At 45.2% G+C, this 25,135-nt stretch overlaps 1 pseudogene; it reads right to left on the bottom strand.

Annotated features, from left to right (window-relative positions):
* Positions 1 to 19,130: 19,130 nt before the first annotated feature.
* LOC134417930 (splicing factor Cactin-like) lies at positions 19,131 to 21,337 on the bottom strand (annotated as a pseudogene).
* Between the last annotated feature and the right edge of the window lie 3,798 nt (positions 21,338 to 25,135).

Below are 25,135 nucleotides of genomic sequence, written 5' to 3'. Positions count from 1 at the left end.
ACGCTGGACTGGCTTGGTTTTATTTTTTGTAGTTTTGTTTGGTTGGATTTTTTTGTTTGGTGGGTTTTCCTTTTTTTTCCTTTTATTATTATTTTTTTTTTTTTTTTTAGATATAGGGATGTGTTTTGTTTGTTTATTTTGTTTAGGGTTTTTTTTTCCTCTTTCTTTTCAATGGCAATAGATTATCTATTTATTGCCTCGTCTGGAAGGCATTTGTAATGATCAGTGTCAATATTTATGATGAAATAAAGCACTCTAAAATGTGGTTTTGCTGAGACTATTTTTCACCTGGCATTAATTCACTGAGTGCATAATACAGTCAGATGTGTTAGCCAAGAATAAACTCAGGCCCCAGTGTAGGGCTAAGGATGTTTAATGTATCTTGACAGTCATTAAGTAGTTGGTAAAGGACTAGCAATGAATCCATTATTCTCCTTATGAATCAATTCCTATTTATAGCAAACTATCAAAAGTTCCATATTATAATATGGAGATTGAGATCATACATAATGGTTCTTTCACCAGAGGCAGCCATGAAAGGACTGGTGAGACTAGAACAAATTACAGTTAATGATATACTCTTTCTCAGAGAATTAAACACTTTAATTGGTCAATCAGGTTGGGCATTTGAGAAAGGAAGACTTGCAATTATGTGAAAGCCTGCCTGCTGTATTTTGGCAGCCTTATGGGCCTCTGGCAGTTTTTCATCAGGATTTAGATTTGTCATCAGGTTCTAATCCTCACAGCTCCACCTTGCCAAGAATGAAAGCTGCTTCTTGACCTCGCGGGGGTTTGGGGTTCCTTTGGAGGAACAAAGCTGGTAGAGCAAGATTTGGTACTGGGGCACTGCTGTCTGGGGTACAATTCATTCTCAACCTTTGTGTATCAGCAGGAGTGTCTTTTGAAGGGTTAAGTGAGGTTTGACTCCTAGACCCTTCTGCTTAAGGGTGAATTTCACCTTCTCAGCAAACACGTGAGGCAGTGGCATCAGCTCCTCCTGAGTTTTGCTGCAGTGCTGAAGTCAGGGATGACTGGGTGGCAGCACTTGCTAGCAGTGCTTGAAGGCATGGGCTTTGTCCTATATTCTCATTTTCCAGGTGAGAGTGAGCTTGCACCTTACATCTAATTCTCAAGAGATCACTGAACATTAGCTGAAGACCCAGCATGTGCAGCAAAATTCATTTTACATGTGTTCCTGGGGAAAACCTTTCTCCACTCTACCTCAGCTGGGCTCTTGTTAAACATCAAGGTAACTCCATGTAGTGTTCTGCCTTGCCAGTTTAGTTTGTCGTTTGTTCAGAGAAGATTTCTCTCCCAATCTGTGTTCTCCCAGTCTGCTCTCTGCACTGCCCTGGTTCTCCAGGCTTTGAGGTGCTAATGTTGTGTTGTGACTGCTTTTAGCAGGCTGTGTTACAGCATCTGTAACAAAGCACCATTGTGCAGGTTTCTGGGTGTCCCACATGAATCACTGAGCTGGAGCAGCTGTTCCACATCAGAGAAAGCTCTGCCTTCTCTCCTCTGGAGGGTTTCATATTAGAAGTGAGGTAGGATTTTGTTCAAAGCAAAGCAAGACTCTACCTTGCAGCAGAGAGCAGTTCTCGCTTGAAGGTTGTAGGGAACACGATGTCCTTCAGGCCTGGCCAGTTACTGCAGGCAACGATTGTATGACACCAGTGAAAGGTCACATTGCAGGCCTTGTGCTGTGCTTGTTCAGAGAGCTTAGAAAATGAGCTTTGGAACTACAAGGGAGACTTAGGTTTTCCCACATGGGAAGGGAGAACAAGAGAGGGTTGCTTGGGGACACCACAGAAGCCTCTGTGCTGAGCTGAGCAGTCTCATCTATTGTCAGGGTCGCAGCCCAGTCTGCAGCTTTGGATCAGAGGCCATAGAACTGTTTTGGGCCAAGCATGGGAGGCTGCAGAAAAAAGATGCAGTGTAATGTAAAACTTTGCAGCTTGGAGAATTTAGATGTCAGGAGAGAAAGTGGAGCTGGACCTTACACCCCACCACTCACACAGACTTGCCATGGCATGGCTGGGATCAAGGCACTGTGAAGGCAGCAGATGTTGCCCTGGTAGCTTAATTTTGCTACATTATCCTCTGGGATTGATGAGTGGCCACACATTCTCACTTTCCCCAGGCAGATGAGTCCTTCATCCAGCTCTCAAACCATTTAGAAAATGAGGTGTTTATGGGTCCTGACAAAATCAGTCACCGGTGGCCAGCGGTGAAAAGCCATCAGTGACCACAACAAAACCCCAGAGAAAACCTGTACCAAAGCAGCTTTGTTCTCTGCTGCCTTTTCCAGAGCACAACCCACTGTTTCCTACAGACTGTCATTTCTTTCCACCCCTTACAGAGAAGTCTTCTTTCAGCTAAGCAGAGCAGTGTTGAGGGCAGGTCCTCCCCAAGCCATGCCAGGGCCTTGAGGGGAGAGCACACCCTGATAAATGGGGCTGTGGCATGGCTGCACTCACTCCTGGGCCAGCAGCTCTCAGGGAGTGAGAGGGACTTCTTGAAGGGGATAAACATGAGGGAAATCCCAGCCCATCACTGGATAAAGCTGGGGTTTGTGCCTATGCAGGGTGGAGGAGCAATGAAGGCATCACAACCTCTCTCAGGGCAGCTGGCAGGAAACCTGTGGAGGCTCAAGGGGAGCCTCCATGCTGCTGGGCTTTGCCAGGAAATGAGCATAGGCACCAAAATGAGGACATCATGGTGCCTTGAAGAAGGTAAGAAACCAATCTTGTCAGGGCTGAAACAGAACAGAAACCACGGCCAGCTGAAGAGCCTCGTGTCAGCCCTTACCCAGCCCCTGAGTCAGCCATGCTGTCCTAAAAATCCAGCTGCCTGCCTGGTTGCCAACAGTTTGGGTCTCCTGAAGAAGGAATTCACTTCCTCTGCCTCCTCCCAGAGGGCAGTTCCAGCTGCCTAGAGCCCTCTTTCTCAGTGGGAAGTGCAGGCAGCAGCCTGGCAGTGCAAACATCAGCGGGCAGCAGGGCTGTGCCATTACTCCCAGCAATGCTGGCCCATGGAAGCCCCTGCTTTGCTCCAGCCTTTAATTCCAGTCCCTTTGGGAGCTCAGGTTTGCTTAGGTACAAGACAGTTTGTTGGAGTTCACCACGGCTTATTCGCCAAACACATTACAGATATTATTAAATTAAATGTAAATGGTTTGGAAATACAAATGCCAGCCTGTGTTTTTATCTCTCCTGTGTTGCTTAGGCATACAGGAGAGGGGAGCTGGCTCAGGGTAGGGTTCTTAGGAGTCTCCAAGCTTTTAGTATTCTGGCATTTAATACCCACAGCCACACTTCTCACATTGAGCTGATAAACTGGCCCTGCACCAAGGGAGCCCAGGTTTATTCAAAATATCGCAGCCTTGCTCATTATTGTGACAAATCCATACTCCAGGCTTGCTGCCAGCTTGAAAGACTGGGTTCCTGATCAGCAAACTTTGATGACAACCAATTCACTATAACTTGCTATATTAGCAGATGAAGTGGGAATGAGCCCCAGGGAGATGAAAAGCCAGCAGAACTTCTGGTAACAATTAGGCAAAACTGCTGCCTTCATGCTGCATTTGAATGAGAAAAAGCTTTTTTGTTGCACTGGGCCTTCACCTTCTGTCCTTCCTCTACAAGAGGTGCCTGTCACCTAACAGCTCTGACCTTTTGGCTTTGCCTATGAGGAATATGTGACTGCTATACCTTAGGATATGTTTGAGAACTCCTCAATTTTTTCCCCTGTAAAACACAAATACTTCTGTGGGCTTTAAAGAGCAAATTATTTCTTCACTTGTTCTATGTCTTCAGTAAGTACAGGAGCATCCACAAGGTCATGCTGGTCTCAGTTTCATACTGTGCTAGAAAATGGAGGGGTGTCCAGGTGAATTGTTTTCAGAGGTCTCATGTGTTTTGAACTTGTTCTCCTCATTGTATTGGTTTCTTGTCATCCCTTTTTGCTGATAGTTCCCTGTTTTTCCTGCCCAGCTGGAACCAGTTCCCCACAGCTGTCCATTGCCACACAATGATCCCCGTAAAGAAAATGTTATATTGTCTTCTTCTTCCCCACTGTGGCAAGCAGGAAGTTTGGCAGATGATGTTTCCTGACAGGAAGCTGATGCAGGGCATAGGAATCCCTGTCATCTCAAAAAAATCACCAAGCAATGCAATTTAACATGAAACTACTTTGGTGTGATTGACTCCGATTGTTATTCATAGCATGGCCTCACATTTGCATTGTTATCTGGCAATGAAATTGTCACATCTCTGTCCCCTGTAAGATTTGTGATTGCCTTGCAAGCTGGAGAGTCAATTTAAATTGGAGGGGCCAGTTAATAATGTACAAGATAATCAGTTTCACATGGCTGTTCTCAGAGATATTAAGGAAAGTATCAAAGAAATACAAATACCATGTGACACGATTAGCGTCATACAGAAGGATCTGGGTTCAGCGCAGTATCTTTGGTATCTACCTGGTAATTATTACTGTGATTCCCTGGCTTAATTACATTTATACCTGCAAGATTACAAGATAATTATGCTTGAATTTATTGCAGGAAACTAGAAATGGCATGGTTTGTTAACAACAGACAAGTAGAGTATAATTGGCAAACATGACATGGTTATTTGTGCAACATCTGAGAGCACGTGTTATTACTTCCAAGATCCAAGACTGTTGTGTGAGAGGCAAGCATGAACCCCAGCCAGTTTAGCACCTGGTAATAGGAAAGCAAAACACCAAGGAAAAAACTGCACTGTAAAGCAACCTGGCAGTTCTCTAGGGCTGGAAGCAAAATCTTAAAAATTAGAGTTTAGAAATGTAGCAATTTTCTACACCCTATTTTCCTTTCTATTTGTGATTTTTCTGTCTCTTCTGGGCTGGGATGCCAACAAGCATTTTTACCTTTTGCATGTATTGTAGGCTTGACTAAAAAGTATTTTCTGTGATTGCAGCTAGCTGGCCTTTGATGGCCTGAGCAGTTTCCCTGTGAAACAGAGGGATAGAAATCTGGCCATTGTATTCTTTGGCTTCAAGGGAAGATAACACATTCTGATGGATGGGGCCCAGGGCAGAACACAACGCACTTGCATGGGTTCTTTTGCCCTGCTCCTGGAGGTATTGCCTTTGTCTCCTGCAGGCAGGTGCTCTCTCTCTGCTGAGACCCTGCCTAGCACTCTGCCTCTCCAAGCTCAGTTAAACCTTCTGGGCACAGGCAAAGCCTGGAAAGGAAAATAAAGATGCACTGGGAACCCAGTTGGTGATGGGGATGTTTTTCTCAGTTAATTGGCAGCAGCAGTCAACCGTGTACCCCAGGGCTGCATCCTCCAGACACTGATCAGGCAGGGTTTGCTCCAGAGTCAGGGGGCATTTGGTCTGAGTGGCACATGGAGGTTTCAACTCAGCTCCTGTAGAATCAACAGCACTGGTGTGGTACAAAAATGTCACTCACTTGAGACTCCAGCCATCGCCTGTGCTGGGGCACCAGCAGTTTTTCTAGGAGTTGCCGTGTACCTATTCTGCTTTTCTAGGTAAAATATGAAATTCTCACACCTTGGCTTTTTGTTCCTTGCATACCTACTAAAAAAACCCTAAGATATAAAAGCAAAAGCCTCTTGAAACTCATAAGACTTTTCCTTGCCAACAAGTCATGTAGAGTTGCCTCCAGGTCTGCTGAATGTCCTGGGACTTCAAGAATATCAAGCAGGATGTTGAAGTATCCGATATCAGCATAACCCTGGGCATTTCTACACATCCTGAGCTTTCTGTAGACATCAGGTGTGAATATTTCTTGGTGCTTGTGTGCAATAACAGCAATTTCACTGTGTGATGGCACTCTGCAGCATTTGGAAAGAATTGTTTTCACAATGGTAATGTTTCATTTCACCTAGAAACCTTGAAAGAGTTTCAAATATGTTTAAGCTTTGTGGCTAGGCACTGAGTGGATAAGCCTTTATACCTCCTACTGAGACTACTTAAGGATAGGGGTACCAGGAAACGGAAGAATTTAGTTTGGTACACAGACAGTGTTAAGAATAACAGAAATGAAGAATTGTGAATTCTTTGTGGTGGAAGAACAAAGCTAGAAACAAATTCTCCTATAGCAGGGCTCAGTGGAAGATAAATTATGATTATCTGTTACAAAGCAGAGATTTTTTTTCCAAAAGTGTTTGAAGAAACCAGATGACTTCTGAGAAAAATGTCTCCTTACTTGAAAACACTTTTTCTTCCCCTTCAGGAAAAGATGCATAAGAGGGATTTAAGCAAACCCAACCTAGTGAATTTGCCTTTAGCAGCACCTTCAGCATCTGAATCATGGTTAGATATTCTATATAGCAATAGAATATAGAATTGGTTAGATATTCTATATGGCAATGGGCTGTGCTATGTGACACAGCTGCCTTTTTGCAGTGTGTATTCAACCATGCTGCTGAAATTGGGAAAGATCGTCGGCCAAAATCTGTGATCCTCAGGCTAATATTTTACTTAGCTTTTTTTTTTTCCTTAATCCCTAAAGTTTCCAATCGTTAAAATTAAATTTAAACGAGCAGCAGTTTTTAATCTTCAGTGACAATGTGTAACTCGTTTATAGTGTGACTGTCTCTCTCGTGCTCCCCAAAAGAAGAGCTCGAGTGTGGTAAGAGAGGACTCAGTCTTTGCTGAACTGAGGAATATGAGGTTCGGTGTAACTACATTTCTTCAGAAATTTAGGCTGGGGCTGCCACCCAGCAGCAAGTAGTTCACCTGCCAGAAGTGGAGCCAGGAATTCAAAAGGCTCCTCCGGAGTCTCAGTAGGGACACCGGCCCCAGCACTGGTTTCGGAGCAGAACAATGGCTCATGATCTCTTCAGAGCAAAGAGCAGTGACTTCAGAGGGTCCTACTGCAAACAGCGATTTTCCTCTCAGCCGAGCGAGTGCTTCCAGCGGATTTGTTAAAACACAAAGAAGGGAGGATCTAAGTCTGTTTGCACCCACTTAGTTTTCTTTTACTCTTTTGTGTCTTTGCAAATCGGTGTGTTTTAACAGAACGGCAAAGACTGCTGCTTTTGCAGCACACCTATTGTATAAACCACCGAAACACATCTATTTTCTAAATCCTCGAAACTGACCTGCAGGCTGCCGGAGCTCTGCGAGGCCAGACCGCCCTGCTGAGGGACATCCTGCTTTCAGCCACACGGGATGCAGGAAGGTGACAGAGAGCTGCTTGCCCTGCCCCTTGCCACCATGACAGACCCAAAGCAGGGTATCTGAGAGATAAAGCAGCCCTGCTTACACCAAGCTGCAATGCCTGCTCCACTCCCAATCCCCAATGCTAGTGGTTTGTGCTTTCACATCATTCACTAGAGCTGATTCCTGAAAAAACTCCCCAAACTCCCCACAAATCCCAAACCACACACACAAACAAAACCAACATCAGTTTATTTCTCCTAATCCCCCTCCCAAAGATCAGACACAAATAGAGCTTTTCCAGCAACTGAAATTACAGGACCAAGTACTACAACTCCAACACCAGGTGGAAATTCAAAGAGATAATTGTTTACAGGTCCAAAAAGTAACCTCACCCTTAAAACAGGCATCCTCAGTGCCTCCTGATCACACTGTTGCTGTCACAGAGCTGACTTTCCTACAGAAGCAGATGAGCACAGGCTAATGGAACTGAACTGCTGTGGTGGTACCAGAGTGTTTAAATGGCCACCCTCCTAAATGCCGAGGTACGAGGCACTCCCCAGAGCTCACAATTTCACTTCATAATTTTTGTCAGCTGCATCTCTACACCACCGGGTCTCACTAAGGCATCTTTGGTGCTGACTGGCCCAAACTGAGCTGTTGAGCCTGATTGCTAAACAGCCACACCTGTTGGGGCACCTGCTAGAGGTTAAATTTTGTACATGGCCAGAAAGTGCTGCTCTTGAGATAGAGAGATTTAGGAGTCTTTGTCTAGTCCTGGAGGCTTATTGTGGTGTGAAGCTGCCTTTTCCTTTTGGCTGTTTTCTCTGTGAGCATGTCACACTTTAATAATACTGGGGGATCTAAGACATGGAATGATTTTGCTTGACTGTGAAGTTGCTCTTGTGTCTGCGTGGGGAGTAGGTGCTGGTGCCTTGTCTCAGAGGGTGCTGACACTGCTGAATTTTGCTCATGAGTGACTTGTTACAGGTCCTTTACAAGAAGAATATACAAATAAGTTCTGAGTAAGTATCTTTTTGACTAGACATAGTTCAAGATGACATAACATTTTATGTGGAATTCAGCTTTGCTTGGGGTGCATGTGCTTGTACTGCAGGAAGGAGGAGAATTGTTGGGGCTGAAGTGTTGCTCTCTAGATCCAGGCCCTTTCATCCAAGGGAACTTCTCTAACTGTTTTTCTGGAGTTCTCAAAGAGCCAAGGAAGCCATAGCTCCTGTGGCTGCCCTAGGCATGCAGCTCTGCCTCTGTGTGAATTTAAACCAACTCTTTTCCTTTGTGCATTGCTGTTTGAAAGGAAAAAACTGAAGCCTCCATTCTGATGCTTTGATGTTCCTTCACTGCTCAAATGTGCACTTAAAGAACCTCAGCACTTGCTTCTCAGGAGTGGGTTGTTTGTGCCTCTATTTCTTTTGATAAATCCAGTAGCCCAATAGGAACTGACTTGCAGCACTAAATAGCTGTTGCTTAGGACCTGAAATCCACAGTATATATATATTTTGGGCTACTCTTAGCCTCATCCAGCAGGCTGAATGTCCATTAGCAAATGGAGCTGATCATTCTGCTCAGCTGCACTTGAAAGGAATCTTCTCTGTGTGCTCTCAGCCTCTCTGTGCCATCAGCTAATGCCACAGCCAGGGGGTGATGGGAAAGCTGCTTTTTTGGGAGCAGATCTTCTGTTCTGACCACATCTAATATGGATTGACCTTTATGGCCAGCATGCAGTATTGCTTCCCTGGAGCCCACCTGCCGATGGGGGTAAAATAATGCTGGATTTGGAGCTGGTAAAAGGTGAAAATCCCTCTTTCGCTCATTGATTCAAAATGTATCCAGGCCTCTGCATTTGTAGCGGGTTTTACTGCAGTGGTTGCTAAGGGAAGAGCAATGTTCACTCTGAGGAAAATGAGAAAGCAAATTGTTTGAACAACTTGAAGTGAAGACAGGAAAATCCAATGTATTATCGTGGTGAATTCAATCATTTAGTTTGGAAGGTGATGTGATGCTCAATTAATTAGTGTTTGCTAAGTGTTTTAAAATTCTGTGAAGAAGTTACCTGAGATTTGTAGAGCTTGCTAATGGCCTTATGCTGTAAGCTTTCAGGTCTAGATCATGATTTAAACTGGGTGCTAAAGCTGTTTCATTAAAGGGTCTGTCAGCACTTACGTTATTGAAGAGTGTTTTAATGTTAATTTTTGTTCCTGGTGAGCATGGTGGGAATGCATCCACCCGGACTGAGGGGTGTTTAAGCTCTTGTTAGTCCTGGAACTGCCTTTATTGGTCTGGTAAATGAGAAACTTCTTCCCTACCGAGATGTTTGGTTGTGATCAGTTAACTTACTACAGCTGAGGCACAGGAGCTGAAGGTGAGGATGCAATGCGAGAGGATGAAGAGAGTTGAGATAATGTAGTATTGGGTTTTGTTTGGGTTTTAAAGAAAATACACACAAGAATGAAAACCTGAGGTCAAGGGGAAATGAAAGAGAGGTCCTTGGAATGTCACTAATTCAAACTGCAAATACCGTGACAAAAGTTGTGTATGTACTTGGGACTATTTTAGCTGGGATGAGTATTGACAGGTTCAGGTTTTCCATGCTTCCTCCTGAAACCTCAGGGTTAACTTTCCCTTTTAGTGTGCTTTTGTTTTCCTGTTGAAACCTCTAAAACAACAATTTGGCAAGAGAAATCTTTCCTGTGCATGAATTCAAAAAGAACAAGCAAAGCATAAATTAGCATTTGTATTAGAGAGACACTCAAGAGAATGGCGTCAAAGTCACAGGACAAAAAGCCCCGTGTGTGTTTTGGTGGTCACCTTGCTGATCCATGAGACACTCTTGACACTGACAATGAAAGCCCAACAAAAGGAGAAGGAGTGGTTCTATGTTTAGGTTTCTGGCTTTGCCCTCTAGAGACCTGAGTATTTCCCTCCATCCTTTTACCCTTGGGCAAGCAAGAACAGCTTTAGAGCACAGCTGGGAAGGGAAAAGCCAATTGTGAGGCCAGGAGTTCTCATTAGTAGCTGAATATTGATGACTTCTGCAAGAAATGAAGGTCGTGGAAAGCTGTGTTGACCCGAGTCCTCACACGAGTGTTTTGCAGGCTGTATTTAAAACCCCATCGATGGCTTTGCTTTCCCCTTGTGCCCGGGTGCGTGGCAGGGACTGACTTAGCCAGAGGACGGTGCGAATTCTTGCGCTCTGTATTTAGGCTCTCTCTGTTTTCTGCTGAAAACTGAGCTGCTCCTTGTCTTGGATGGTTGCAAACTGAAATATAATAGGGTATTTGAATGCTCTAGTGATGGTTGTCACTTTGGTTCCTTGTGTAGGCAGACAAGAGGCTGCTGGGAAAAAAATGTATATATTCCATAGGATCATCTTGTGTCAGGGGAGGCTTTTAATTTTAAAATAAGTTCATTTGCCTTTTAAGCTTACTCTGGCACAGCCTATGTGCTATTTCCTTTTATTTATTTTCATTTTTGTAGCCATTCACTTTAGGAGACTCTATGGGAACAGTGCAGGAGTCATGTCAGTAACTGCTTAGGGGCTTTTTGGGGTTTTTTTGTGTGTGGTTTGTTTTGTGTTTGAGAACACTTAAAATTGCACAAGGTGAAATGAGAGGTGGACTTGTTGATTAGGAAACCTGTTGTTTTCTAGAAATGGGCAGATAGGAGCTCTGTTTTGGTATGCACATTGCAAAGGAGCTGAGAAGGCTCCATCCTTCCCTGAGAGGCACAGGATCTGTGCTAGTGCCAAAAACAGGAGCATTGACTTTAACTTAATGATCAGAATGGGAACAGCAGAGGCAGTGATCAGTGCTTGCTGGGTTTAATACCTTGCACAAACACAGGGATATTAAAAGTACATAGAATAAAGAAGCAGGCAGAAGAATCCTGGAGTCTTCCTTCAGACAGTGGATGCAGGATGAGTCTCAGTGTTCATCTGTGTTGTCACTTTAAACAGCCCTGGGAAGTCACTGGTACAGCTCTTCTGAGCACAGGACACCTTCATTCTGCTCTTTCACATCTTCTGTGGTAAAAACCCAGTGCTCATCAGTGACTGGTTTGACTCCAGGTGTCTTCAGGAGTAGAAAAAATGAGAACACAACTCCAGGATGTGCAGAGTGAAGGAGCAGCACATCTGAAGGAAAAATGATTGTTAACACTAATGTTGCAAGCTTCTAGATAAAATGGGATTGGTCTTTGGCAGTACTCTGTGTGTGAAAGTGGAACACAGAGAAATGGTGGGGGAGTTTGGGTTCAATGGAGTTTTTTGTGGTTGTTTCTTTTTCCCCCATTTCTGTTGTGGACTTGGGTAGGAGCAGGCTCTGGCAAGGCCAGAGGGTTTCTTTCATCACTAGTACAGGCCTGTTGCCATAAGGTGTTCCACTTCTCTGTGACCCTTTCCCCTCTCTCTCCACCCCTTTTGGCATTTCCACAATGCAACACAAAAGCAGAGGCAGTTTTTTGTCCCTGGAGTCTACCATTCTACATGGAGGCAGAAATATGGTTCTGAGATGACAAACTCTGATGCTGGTGACCTGTTGAGGTGTTTTATCCTCTCCCAGTGGAAGCATTCATGGGAGTCAGGCTGGGGACTGCCCCACCTTGGAATGGGTGTCAGCAAGGATGTGGTTACCTGCAGGGAGCTGCTCCAAACCCAAGGTGCTTGCTCTCTGTGGTGGAGGATAAAGCCTTTTGAATGAGAGGAGCCATGAGAAATGGAAGGTTCTCAGTGACGTAAAATTACTTGAGAGGAAGACCCTGGTGCACTGGGACTGTGGCCATTAGCAGCGAGCCCAGTGGAGCAGTGGCAAAGCAAACAGCAGGGCATGGCTCCTTTAACCATCCCTGCTGTCCATCTGTCCTGAGGAGCAAAAACCCCTGGATGGCTGCCAGGACAAAGTTTTGGCACCTGCAGCAGGCTGACACAAAGGCCTGGCTGGTTTGCAGCTGGAGGTGGGGGTGAGCAGGGCAGGGTGGGATTTGTTTATTTTCTGCCTTTTCATCGGTTGATTTTCTTGGCGGCTCCTTTGCACGTATAAACATTTCCTCCCTGTGTTCCCCTGCCTTTGTTGTTTCCCCTGGTGGATTGATGTTGCTGCTGTTATTGAATGATGATGGGGTTTTTTCCTCTTTATTTTCAAACATGAAGTGAGGGGAATTAATGTGTGGGCGGAAAATGCCACAGGCAAGAAGTGTTGCCCTTGGCATGGAGGGGAAGATCTTTGCCAATCTCCCTGAAGTCCTGTGCTGCTGGCTGCACTCTTCTTGTACTGAGCAGAGATGGACACAGATGAAAGCGTATTGTGTTCTGTGCATGAGGGCCATGGTCAGAGCTGAAGTTTGATGTTTTTAGCATGTATTTATTGCCTCTGTTGGCCCCTCATTCTGTAATGGCAGCACCTAGGGCTCTAGATCTGGATGCTGGGAGGTGCTCTGGATCCAAACCTCACAGACTTGGCTGCAGCATTGACTGAGGACACTCTGATGAGGAGTTTGCTCCTCTTCTGCCTCCTTTCCCCACAGCAGCTCTTGATGTATTAAGCAGGCTGCTGGAAGCAGAGCCATGTGCATGATGTAACTGCCCAGCACATGTTGAAGAGCTCTGGGAATCTCATCAGCCAGAAAGTCTGAGCATGCCCTCTCAGTGCTGAGTGCTGTGTTCCCCCAGCCCTTCCTTGCAGAGGTGGGATTAGCTTCTGACACTACACAGAGCCTTTGGGCTGTCTCTGAATCCCTGCTGGTGCTTGCTCTCACTCCAGAGGAGTGTTTCCATCTGAAGCATGAACTGTCACCTGCAGTTCAGCCCCAGCTAAAACTCTGAGGCAGCAGGAAAGAGCAATGGTTCACCTCAGCCAGCTGCTCCATATAATTCACATCATATGTGTTTGTGTGACATAATAATGAGCAGTGTTGCTTTTCAGTGGAGTAAAGTTTCCACTCTTCAGCAACAATAAATATCACACAGATTTTCTTTTCTATGTAAAACAAATAACCAGTGCTTGTTATTAAAAGATAATTCTTGGGGTGTTAATATCTGGTGTTGTTATATAAACAAAGATGCTTTTACATGAGTGAAAGTTTATCTAAGAACTCTCAATTTTTTCTTCCTTTTTTTTTTTTTTTTGTTTTTATAATTCAATCCTGCATCTGTTTTGGTTGGGGTTTTTTGGTTTTTTTTCCTCTTCATGTTACCACAATCTATTGTGAAAAGAAGACTGTGGTTTGCACCTCTGTATAGAGATGATGGGTGACCTGTGAGATAATTCCTTACAAAGTAATGGAATATTAAGGCTGGAGTGTGTGTCTGTGTGTGGTGACAAGCCATCCTTTCAGCTAGAGGACAAGAGATGCTGCCTAGGACAGAGCTATGAGGTATAAAAGCATTTTTAAGAACTGGGGTGAAAGCCTACTGCTGACTTTTAGGTGATGAGTTCAAACCTATGGTCTGAACAGTTCTACATAATTTTCATGTATCTATATTTACTCCTTGGCAAGCAGTAGGTTGCAACTGAAACCAAGCAGTAAATTTACTGCTAAGTTTTTTCCTCCTGCTTTTTCTGCTCTTTTGCCCACAGCAGTTTGTAATTCAGTCTAACAAGGAACATAGGTATGATACAGGTTCCTCTCTTAAAACCAGGCCTAGCAATCAGACAATTGCTTCCTTTCAGCAGATGCATGGCTCCAGAACTTCAGTGGGGTTTTGTGGTAATAAATGCTATGTGGCCATGCTCTTTACCAGTCTGTCCCCAAGACTCTCTCCATTTACCTCTTGAAATACTAAAGATGCCAGAATGAGAACGGGGCTTGTGTGGTCAGAAGCTCTTTCCTTCCACCTGGAAGGAAACCTTTGGCACCTGAGTGATGCAAACCCAGATTTAGTGGCTGAAGTTCAGAGAACCTGAGAAGCCAACGGAGCAGGAGCAAAATTAATTGAAGGTTGGGCTGTAGCAGCCTACCATCAAAATATGAGCTTCTAATGTATAACATGTGTTCCTGCTTTCATTTGTCTGCTTTACAAGAGTTAATACACAGCGTTCTCAGGGTTCACAGGGGGGCTGTTCTCCCTCTAGGCTATTAGCTACAGTAATGGCTTATTTAGAAAGTTAGACTTTCTCCCTGCTGGGGGAAAACGTGGCCCTGAAGGAGAGGAAAGGGGGAGGAAGAGGAGAAAACTGAGTATTTTGTTAAAGCAACCTAACAATACAATGCCAGAGGAAATGAATCAGAAGAGAGTGATTTCTGCAAGCGTGTATTTTTTTGCTTTGTGAAAACAAAGAAGTTTAAATCCTGGCCTCCTGAGAGCCAAAAGAGCCCATGTTTAACTTAGGATGGTAATATGGGGTCCTGGTTCCGTTGCTATGGGCAGAGGAAAGTATTTCCAGAAGAACAAAGGATTGTTAGCTTGGCTTCTATCTTTACAACCTTCTAGGGGCACTTCCCAGGATTGTGGGTTTTTATTTAGTTTTTTTTTTTTTTTTGTGTTGCCATTTTAGTTGTTATATTTTCCCATAAGAAATAACCTCCTCCTTCCTTACCTCACACCTGAAAACACCCAGCTCTCTTCTAATGTCATCTTCCACAGAAAATGAGGTCATCTGCACCTCACACAGTATGGTCTTGTATTGGTGGCACTTGGCACAATCCCCTGCTTCCTTCCTGCTGTGAGCGTACCCCAGCTCTGGGGAGTCTTAACACAGCCTAAGCTGTGCCCCACCAAGGGGCTCAAAGGGACCATCTGGCATGCAGGGACTTTGGAGGACTGCAAATAGAGCCCTGCTTTTCTTGGACTTGCCCTTTGTGAGGAGGTATGAGGAGGTTTCCTTCCTCCCAGTTTCCTCTGTTAGCAGGCTTTGCTCCTTTGGAGAGGTCGGGGTGGGAGGATGTGCTCCCAGCCCCACACCCTGGGAGGCTTGGAGCAATCTGCCTGTGCATGTACAATCTGTAGATTATTAATATCCTCTTGTGGGCAGATTGTTGGTGTGGTTTTGTCTGTGTGCATTTCCAAACCATCCTGGCCCTTTCTAAGGGTGGTTTCCTGGAACAAGCCCTCTGTGGGCTTTGAGTGGCTGATTCATGATTGCTATCCTTAGACTAAGATTGCTGGGTGAGAGGGGTGTTTAATCTTGGCCTTTCGCATGGACTGACAGCTATTTCACACCTCTGGTGGTTTTTCACAGCGCTTTCAGTATGTGCTGATGCTGAACTGGAAATATTGCTCTTTTCCCTCTCCATGAGGGCATATGAATAATTGACTATCTGCAGATATTCTGAAACATCAGCTCCTCTTTCTCCCTCCACTCTAGAAACCCTTGGAATAACTGAATGATGGAATAAGGGTTTCTAGAGTAGAGGGAGAAAGAGGAGCCGATGTATCAGAAGCTGGTACATTCTAGTGGGGCTTTTGTTTTTGTGTCTTGTGTTGCTTGGCACATTTATGCATAATGGTGACAGCAGTCAGGGAGTGAAATTCTGCTCTGAACTTCCATAGTCTGTGCCCTACCTGCCTTTCTTTGTGCAACGTTTCCTGGCTCCTGACTGCAGACCCTTGAAAGTAGCAGGGAAGGGTTTTGAAGCAAGTCTCTGACCTCCTCTCCTGCATGTTTGGAAGGAGCAGCATTTTCCCTGCTACAGCACTGGCTGTGGCTGAGCAGGATGTGTGTCCGTGCATAGCACATAAGTGGGTCAGGGGAAAGATGTTTTGCATGTTCTACCTGACCTTGTCATTCAGGCCAGAACACAAATTCTTGTGTTTTTTGACTTGATCTGATGTGATGGAGCAGCCCAACAGGGGCTGGACGTGGGGGTGATGCCAACAGGGGCTGTCCCCAGAGCCCAGGGGTGCAGTACCTGGTGACAATGGGTTGTCCTTTTCTACCAGGCAACCAGTGACAGGACAGGAGGACATGGCCCCAGACTGCACTAGGGGAGATTGAGGTTGAACATCAGGAGGACTTTCCTCACTGAAAGAGCTGTCAGGCATTGGAACTGGCTTCTCTGGGATGTGGTGGAGTCACCATTCCTGGAGTGCTCAAGAAATTATGTGACAGTCAGCGCCATGGTCTAATTGACCAGGTGGAAATTGTTCAAAGGTTGGAGTCATTGATCCTGGAGGCCTTTTCCAAACTAAATGATTCTGTGACAATGACAGGATCCACTGACAGACCTAAACAAGGTAAGATGGTGGACCAGGTCTGACCAGCTGTGAACAGCAGGAGACTGGGCTGGAGATGGAGCTCCCTTGAGTGTTGGTAAAAGAATTATCAGCACAGTACAGCATCAGAAATGGCCTTATCTGCAGCATGGGCCTGGGGCTTTTTGGAGACCTTGGATGGGGCTGCACAAAACACATGGTCCCAGTGAGGGCTGATACCCTGGAGCTGAGCTGGGCCCATGGACAGGAGGTCATGAATCTGGGCAGGTGAGACTGGCAAGGCCATTAAGGCCAAAGGTGTCCTCAGGGCTCTGAGAGCCAATGCTCTGTCAATACATCTCAGGATTGAGGCACGTTTTGTTTTTTATGAAAAAACACTAACTAGTCAATGTGCTGTCATAAAGCACACTTTGCAGTTGCCTTGTCCAAGAGAAAGCATAATTACAATTTTCTTGCTATTCAACAGCCTTCTTGAAAAATGGCACAAAAATTGCATTGGTTAGAAACCAGTGAAAATAATATACCAGTGAAGTGTATGTATGAGAAATGAAACAAAAGAATGATGTGAGCAATTGGTTGATCTTTTTATAGTATGGCTGAAAATGCATCTTCCAAACTACACAAATTGGAAGAGTCTGAGAAGGCCCAGGAGGGTATTCTGTCATTCCAAGCCATGTGTCCCTTGTCTAATTCTTGTCATATTCTCATGGATTTGTCTTCAGATCCCTGTGTGAGCAGCTGATTAGCAAAGCATCAATTCTGCTATCAAATAAGTGATGCCTCTGAATGCTAATAGATACATCTTCATTTGAAATATTATTTCTCCTCAAAAGAGCCTCAATAAGGAAATCTAAGTGAGAGTTACTGATGAATGATTTGCACTGTTCTTTTGAAATGCTGCCTAAAAAATCTGTATATTCTTGTTTTAGCTTAGGAAAAATATAAAGGATCAAAATTGGACTTTTTATGGAGAAACTCTCATTAGGGCTGCCTGTGTATGAAGGTGTGTGCCTCTGGAGTTGGACCACAATATGTACTCTTTTTTTAGCCCAGTCTTGTGAGACCTTTTGGGGATAGCAATGAGGGGAATAAATTGCAAAGATCTAAGCCCTTGCTTTAACCTATCCCACAGTGAGCACTAGGGATGTCTGGTCAAGATATAGGAAAGCGCTTTCAAACACACTTTTTCACAGGTATATTTTAATGTCTCTTTGAAAACTTGTGCTGGATGTTAGCAAGGGTTGCTTCCTGCTGTCAGTTTTATTGTTTCAGCCACGATTTGAAATGCTAAAATATTATTAAAGAGGTTTCTAAGCACTATTTCTAATTCAACCAGAGTTAGGAAATTCTGTTTCTCTACTTGGGTGTTCCTGAAACTTCTAGCCCCAAACTGCAGATGCAAGTCTGCATGAGATGAATTATTTTACAACTCGTAGTATATCGGTCTTGGAGGATCCATGAACTCCTTCTGAGAGGCCATAAAAGATAATTATCATCAGGCTGAAGTGCCCTAAACAGATTTGCATTTCCACTGGAAGGAGTATAAGGATCTACAAATAATAAAAAAAAAAAACAAAAAACAAAACCCTTGAATGAGTGCCTTAAATAACTCTGCCTACAAGGAACTCATCATGTCTAAAGTTTATCTTCAGTCATGATTTATGTATTGGGACAGCAGCTGGACTTAGTTTTAGTTTTTGTTCTGTACCCCTGAGCTGATTCTCTAATTATGATGGTTCTTCTCTCAGACAGGTGTTAATTTTGATTTTTTTCCTCTCTGCCTGGGCACTGAGGTTAATTTCTGCTGCTCTATAAAACCTGTTTGAAATTAGCCAGTAAGTCCTAAAGCTATTGGAGGTGAGAGGGGCTCTGTGTGTGTGTGCCCATGCACATGTGTAGATGTGTTAATAAGCTGCTTAAGCTTCATTTCCTTACAGAACAAAAGTAACAACCTGAGAAATTCTGACTAAAAATTATTTTTTTAATTGAATAGCTGTAGAAACAGACATTGGATCAATTAAGCAGCCTAGTGTCTTAATCAGAGTTGTCTTATCTCTCTAGGAGAGTAACTACATATCTTAGCGTTTAGGCAAATGACTTTTAACAAAATTTAGGATCATTTATAATAAACAATACTAAAATCTGAAATTAATGATCTTTGACAGAAAAAAAAATACACTTAATTTCAACAGAATACCAAACTGATAAAATCTAATTTAAGAGTACTTAGACCTAAAAGTAATAAAATTTTGCTAAGTAATAAAAGTGTTGCTAAGATCAGGTAAAGTTAACATATTGAAGTTCAATATCTATAAATGTTTTGACTTATTTTGATACTATTAATACAAAAGATACTGAGAATTTGAACAATGCATGCTTAAAGTCAAAACAGAATGATTTTCCTGAAAGAATTACAAGGAGGGTGTGGTCGAGTCATTGTAATTGAATGCGATGTAGATATGTGCATAGATATGAGCTTAAATTTTTAATTATTGCAGTAAAAGCTAGCAGCATTGCAACTGTCATGGTGTTCACAAACAGTTTTGAATTCCTCCAAAACTGTAAAAACTTTAAAAATCACCTTTTTTTAAAGATCTCATGGCTAAAACAACCCTTATTTTATTTATATCTGAGTCTCAGGGTCCTTCATGATAAATGCAAGGACAGGGAGAAGCCTCAGGAACATGCCCAGTGCAGGGTGAGGCCTTGGGGCCCTGCCTGAAGCAATGTCTGTGCTGTGAGATGGTGCCCCCTGCCCACCCCTGGCAGAGGTCTGAGGGCACTGAGCAGCTCCTCACCAGCCGTACTGGTACCGCCTGAAGTGGAACCAGAGCTGGAAGATGCCATTGGCAAACTGGCAGCAGAAGCCATTGTGGTGGAATACTCCCACTCCCTGCTGACAATCTTGAAGGCGATGTCCTCATAGGGTGGCCTGGCATGGAAGCGCGGGATGGCGAAGTCCTTGCTGTCCTGGCAGGCCTCCAGGAAGTACTCGGGCACTGAGTGCTTGTCAATGAGGTCAGGGTAGAAGATGTTGAACTTATAGCCCTGCACAGTCTTGGGTGGGGGGTTGTCAGTGTTGTAGTGGGTCTGGTTGTACTTGTTCCACTCGAAGCCTGTGTGCACACGGTTGAAGAAGCGGGGTTTGTGTGGCTGGTACTTGTCAGCCCACAGATAGGCCTGGCCTGTGAGCGGCATCTCCACGCTGAACTGCGCCTTGTCTGTGCCCGTGCCCTCCTTAGCCTTATGGAAGATGATGTTGTGGGTGTTCTCTGAAGCATTGCCTGTCACCTGGAGCTGCTGGTGCAGGAGCAGCAGCTGGTGCATGTCCTCCTCAGCCTCCAGCATGAGGGCATTGCAGGGCAGCTTGTTGGGGCCAGGTGGCCGGGGACTGTACTTGCCCCCATCGTAATCATCGGGTTCTGCTGGACCAGATCCTCCTCCATCAGCACAGCCTCTGCCTCTCCCTTGGCCTGTGTCCTGCTCTGGCTCTGAGGATGGCCCTGGCTGTGCCTTGAGACTCCTCAGGATCCGGCCTGTTGCTGAGGGAAGCTGGCTCCCGCTTGATGGTGGGCAAGAGCGGTTCACACTCCACACCCTGCTCTTGCTTCAGCTTGTAGAGCTTCTGATGTAGCGTGTCCTGGTGCCGCTCCTGTAACCTGGCCCGAGTCATGTCAGCTTTCAACTGCTGCAGAAGGCTGTCCTAGTACCCGGTGTCCAGGTTGGGCCATTGCTCTCAATGCCCTGGTACAGTTGCAGCTGGTTATAGGTCTTCCCTTTAAACACAGCCTGAACATCTGAGCTGACTGAGGCATTTACACCATCACAACGCTCCCCTGGTCCTCCTTTACTAGAGGCCTCCAGCTTGCGGAGCTTGGCTATCTCATCCTCTGTGATGATGATGATCATGTCCCTCCAGAAGTCCGTGTTCTTCCCTTGCTCCAGCTTCATGTACGCCTGGATGTCCTCCACCAGGTCCTCCATGTCAGAGATGGTCAAGCCGTTTAGGAAGGTGTAGGGCTCATGCATCTCCACAGCCAGGTCATTGTCCTCTGCACTGATGTACTTGGCCAGAAGATCAATGGGTTTTGCCCTCCCATCCCGAATCCGGATCTTGGACCGCAGCTCGGCCTGCTGCAAGTGGAAGTTGTCCTCCTGCTCTTCCCAGGTTTTGAAGTGCTCTGCCTCTTTCTCCCACTGCAGCATGTCCAGCTCCTGCTCTTGCATGGCTTTTTCTCGCTCCAGACGCAGCTGCTTCGCCTTCTGCGGCTCCAGGTGATTGTACTTCTGGATTCGCTTGATCCTCTCCTTCAGGTCCTTCTCATCCAGATGGCTGATCCCTTTCTTTTCCAGGGCCTTGCTCCAGATGAATGTGCCCAGCAGGTTATTGTCCCTGGAAGGCTTGTCAGTGTTGGTGTAGCCCATGTACTCCTTACCCCAGCCCATCTTCTTTCATTTCTTTCTCTCCTTGGCCTCCTTCTTGGCCAACCTCTGTGCTCGCTTCTCCTTGGGTGTCTCCAGGGCCTTCAGCAGAGCTGCCTGTTTCTTCTCTTCTTCCCTCAGGCTCAGCTGCTCCCCCAGCCCCTCCTGGAGACACGGTGGGGTGGGGGAGCTGATTGAGGACACAGAGGACTTGGGTCCATCCCTTCTGTGGTGCTGCTCCTGGCTCCATGCTGCCCTGCCCCGCTTGCACTCCAGGCTGGAGCTGGAGGAGCAGCCCTGGGACCATGAGCACTGTTTCCTCCAGTCCTTATGGTGCTGGTCCTGGCTGCAGCCTCTTTTCTTCTTTTTCCATTTCTGTCTCTCATCCCCAGAGTCTGAGCCCAAGCTTGGCTCCCAGTACTGCCCCTGACTCCAGCTCTTGCTCTGGCTGTGGTGTAGCTGCCCACAGCTCCTGGACTGCAAGAGCCCCTGACCCTGCTCATGGTCCCGTTCTTTGTCCAGGTCCCTTTCCTGTTCTGAGTGTCTGCCTCGGGCTGGGCTGCACAGCCTGGAGCCCATTGGCAGCAGCAGCTCTGCTCTAGGGCCTTGCTGGTTGGGTCCTGCTCCACTGGCTGGTTCTTGTCTGTGCTTGTTTTGTGTTGTCTCACAGCAGGTCATAGCTGTAGTCTTTTGTCACTTTGTTGTCTCAGTTTGAAAAGACAGGTGTTTGCTAAGGAAAGTAGGAGCCTCTATTGAAATGGAAAATGTAAACCCTCTCTTTCTGAATTATTGTAATTTTGAAATTAAGGGGCTCTCAGGCAAAAATATGAGAGTAAGGATAATAGTTTTTGTTAGAAAAAAATAAAATACAGTAATACAAAACAACACTGACAGAGTCAGAATATGGCCTGACACCCTGTGGGTCAGAGTGTTGGTAGCAGTCCCATTAAATGGTGGCTGCAGTGCTCCTGGAGTGATAGATGTGGTTCTGTTGAAGCAGTGATCTTATAGAAGGGTGTTGTTTTCCTCTGAAGATCCAGTGGTGTTGTGGATGGGCCTGGTCTTCTTCTGGGAATCCAGTGGAGAAAACAGCTGCTCCTCTGGGAATCCAGTGGGAAAAGGCTGGCTGTGGTGTTCCAAATCTCAGATTATATCCAGGTAGGAATGCTTGGCTCCTCCCTCTGGGCAGAGCATCTCCCAATGGGATGCTGTAATTTTATCAGTTGTGCAGTGGCGCTCAATGGCCCATTAACAGAAGATATCTCCTGGAGGGCCTCCAGCGGGAAGATTGGTTGTGGAAGAGATAAAGAAAACTGTTCAACATTGTCTTAACACGTGGCCTGCTTAACAGCAGGTAACTGCCTCACTTCTAGCAGATGCCAATAGGATACACACCCCCAGCCACATCCTGCATTTGCAACCTGAGACATTTGTAAATTCAGTTTCTGAGTTTTGTCTCACTGCAGGCTGTGGCTCATTGCACACCTTACTGCAACACCACGGCACTCATCCAGTTGTGTTTGGGTGGGTTGTTTTTTTTTTTTACTATGTATTGTCAAATTTACAGACCTTTGTCCAATCTGTCATGGACTGAGAACTGCCAGAACCATTATTGCAAACTCTGAATGCCCATACTTACTATAGAGTAACATTGTTTGCAAGCAAATGTGGTTTTTTTTTGCCAACAGACCCATAGAACTGGGGTCATTTCAGCAAACTTTTTTCCTTTAATGTATGACTCTAGGTGATTTTATATAAGTGAGTCAAATATGGTTTTTATCTTTTAAGTTACTTTTACTTTAATAGTTACTAGCTGGCTAACTTTTTTTCTCCAAGAGGAACATCAGTGTTTCTTCTTCTGGTAATGTGTAGCTGATGGGATTGTATCTTAATGTCCTGCCTTAGCCATGAAGGGGAATCCCAGGGTGCAAAGTTCTGGCATGGGTAAAATGAGTTCCTCACTGGGGATAGTCTGCAAGGCATATGCTCCCAAGTTGGTTAAATGTCTCAAATAACATCTCCCTTGCTATTTGATTCGGGGGAAACAGTCTTGGCTCTCTTTGCAGGGGCTCTGATGATGTGCGTCAGTGGGGAAATTTGAGGAGGTAAATGACCACAGTTCATCAGCAGCTCTTCTTTTACATCATGTTTCTGATCAGCGGGTATGCTTCTCCTGATGAACTGCAAATGTGTACTTAATATTATATTAGCTATTAAATCCCAAAGTCAACAGTGTCCCTGGTAAGTTCAGAACATTTAAAACATTACTCTGTATTTAAAAAAAGGCAGTAATTTTTTTTTCAGTGTAAAAGAAGCCTTATTAAAATATTTACAGATATTTTTATGATGCTGTATTGTTTTCCAAAAGCAGTGATCAACTGTGATGGATATGTTTGTCTGTCATCATTCTCCACCCCCTGTAGCTTCCAATTCCTCTCCAAGAGGAGAAAGTGTTTCTCCTTTTCCAGATCTGGAGAAGGCTCAGACTTTTAATGCTCTAAGTGTGCACTGGAGCCTGGGGACCTAAAGCAGATGTGGAGGCTGTTGGGGCACTGTGGTCCCCTTGCAGTGGGGTGAAGGGGATTGTCATGTGAATATCCCATCTCCTGGCTGTGGAACACCAAGAGGAGAGACCCCTTGGTGCTTCCTGTAGCTGCCAGCCTGCTTAAACCCCTCAGCAGGAGAGAACGAGCACCTCTTTTTGTGTGCTACCCTTCTTGTCCTCTCTGTCACAGCATGAGATTTGTAATAATAACTCTGCCAAGGGCTGTTGACTGTTGGGTTTGTAATATCTGGATTTGGACTTTATAAAGCTTAGCAGGCTTAATTCTTGAGTCCAGGTTATGGACTGGTGTCCCCATGGTAGTGACATGAGCTTGCTGTGGAAATGACAGTGCACTTACAGTAGGGAATGAGGGCCCTGATCCCACTTTAACAGGGAGAAGCTTCCCTGTTGACCTCACTGTGGGGTGAATTAGGCTCCTGTCCTAGGTTACAGTATAAAGATGTATTCTATTCCCACCCTCAAGAGCTGTTGAAACCAGGTGGGGCTTTTTCTCCTTATCTCCTGTTAATGGGCTCATCAATGCCTTGCCACATGAGTCAGAGATCACTCCCTGTGGGAGCCATTTCTGTTCAATGGATAATCAGGGACCCAGGCATGACTCAGAACAATATCAGCCCATTGTGATCTCCTCTGCCCAGAGGAGAGGAGCTAAATATCCCCACCTGGATATAATCTGGGGTTTGGGATGGAACAGACAGCCCTTATCCACTAGTTTTCCAGCGGTCAAGAGCTACCAGGTGATTTCTACAGGCTCACCACTTCAACAAGTCCATTTCATCTGGACTGCTACCACTGCCCTAACTAGCAGGGTGTCAGGTTGTATTCTGACTCTGTCAGTGGTTTTTCTTTTGTATTATTGCATGTATTTTGGGTTTTTTTCCCTTTTCCTAATAAATTGTATTTCTGACTTGGAGTCTCTCACTGGTTTTGCTTTCAAACCAGAACAGGTAAGTGTCAGCTTCTCTGAAGCAGCAGTCAGCTGTTTTAGTGCTGCAGGAGGGATCAGTAGTAAGCAAATGGTGTCTACCCCAATTCCAGGCTGGCAGCAAGTTCCTCTATCCCTACAGGGACAGAGTGTGTGCTCACCAAATGAGTGTTGTGAGCAAGTGTAAGGATGACAAGTTGTCAAATGGATCTTTGCTGCTTAAGAGGAGGGTGAATGGTGAGCAGGAGAAAAATGGATGTGTATTTGTGTCTTGGGCATGTGCAAGCACTCAGTGAGCAGTTGTTGTGCTGTTCTGAGCACCCCAGGGCACTGCCCTGTGCTGTTTGTCTGATTGTTTTGTGCAGCCTGAGTGGTGGGTTCTGACCCCCCAGCAGATGTTTAGAGGTCTGCCATAAACTTCATCAGGACCTTGGTGATTTTAAGGGAGTAGAAAGGAGGATGGTCCTGACAGTGCTGTTAAATCTGAGCTAGTATGTCCCAAGTGGTGAGTATTGACTTCTGATGGGTTCTGAAAGGTTTCAGAGAGGTGCCAGGTTGTTTGGGCTCAGGTATAGCACTGCCTGCAGCAAGTCTGTACTGTTCCTGCTCCAATATGGTGTCACTGACCTCTTGGTTTGGTTTTTTTAATAATGTAAAAGGGATATTTGTGGAGTTGTGAGCTCCTTTCTGACTTGAGTTATTTGTTGATTTTGGAAGCTGTAAACAATAAGCACAGGGGTAAGACTCAGTATCTGGAACAGTGTTTTTGGGGAGGGAGGAAGGAAAATGTATCAACTTCTTCAGCCAGCTCTGTGCCACTGAACCATGTGGCTGCTCTAGGCCATGTAATTCAGGCTCTAGAATCACTGGGTCTGTAGTAGTTGAT

This window comes from Melospiza melodia, chromosome 4 (assembly GCF_035770615.1).
Source record: "Melospiza melodia melodia isolate bMelMel2 chromosome 4, bMelMel2.pri, whole genome shotgun sequence".
Taxonomy (NCBI): domain Eukaryota; kingdom Metazoa; phylum Chordata; class Aves; order Passeriformes; family Passerellidae; genus Melospiza; species Melospiza melodia.
Note: the sequence above shows the minus strand (reverse complement) of the source record. Positions and strands in the feature narration are given on the sequence as shown.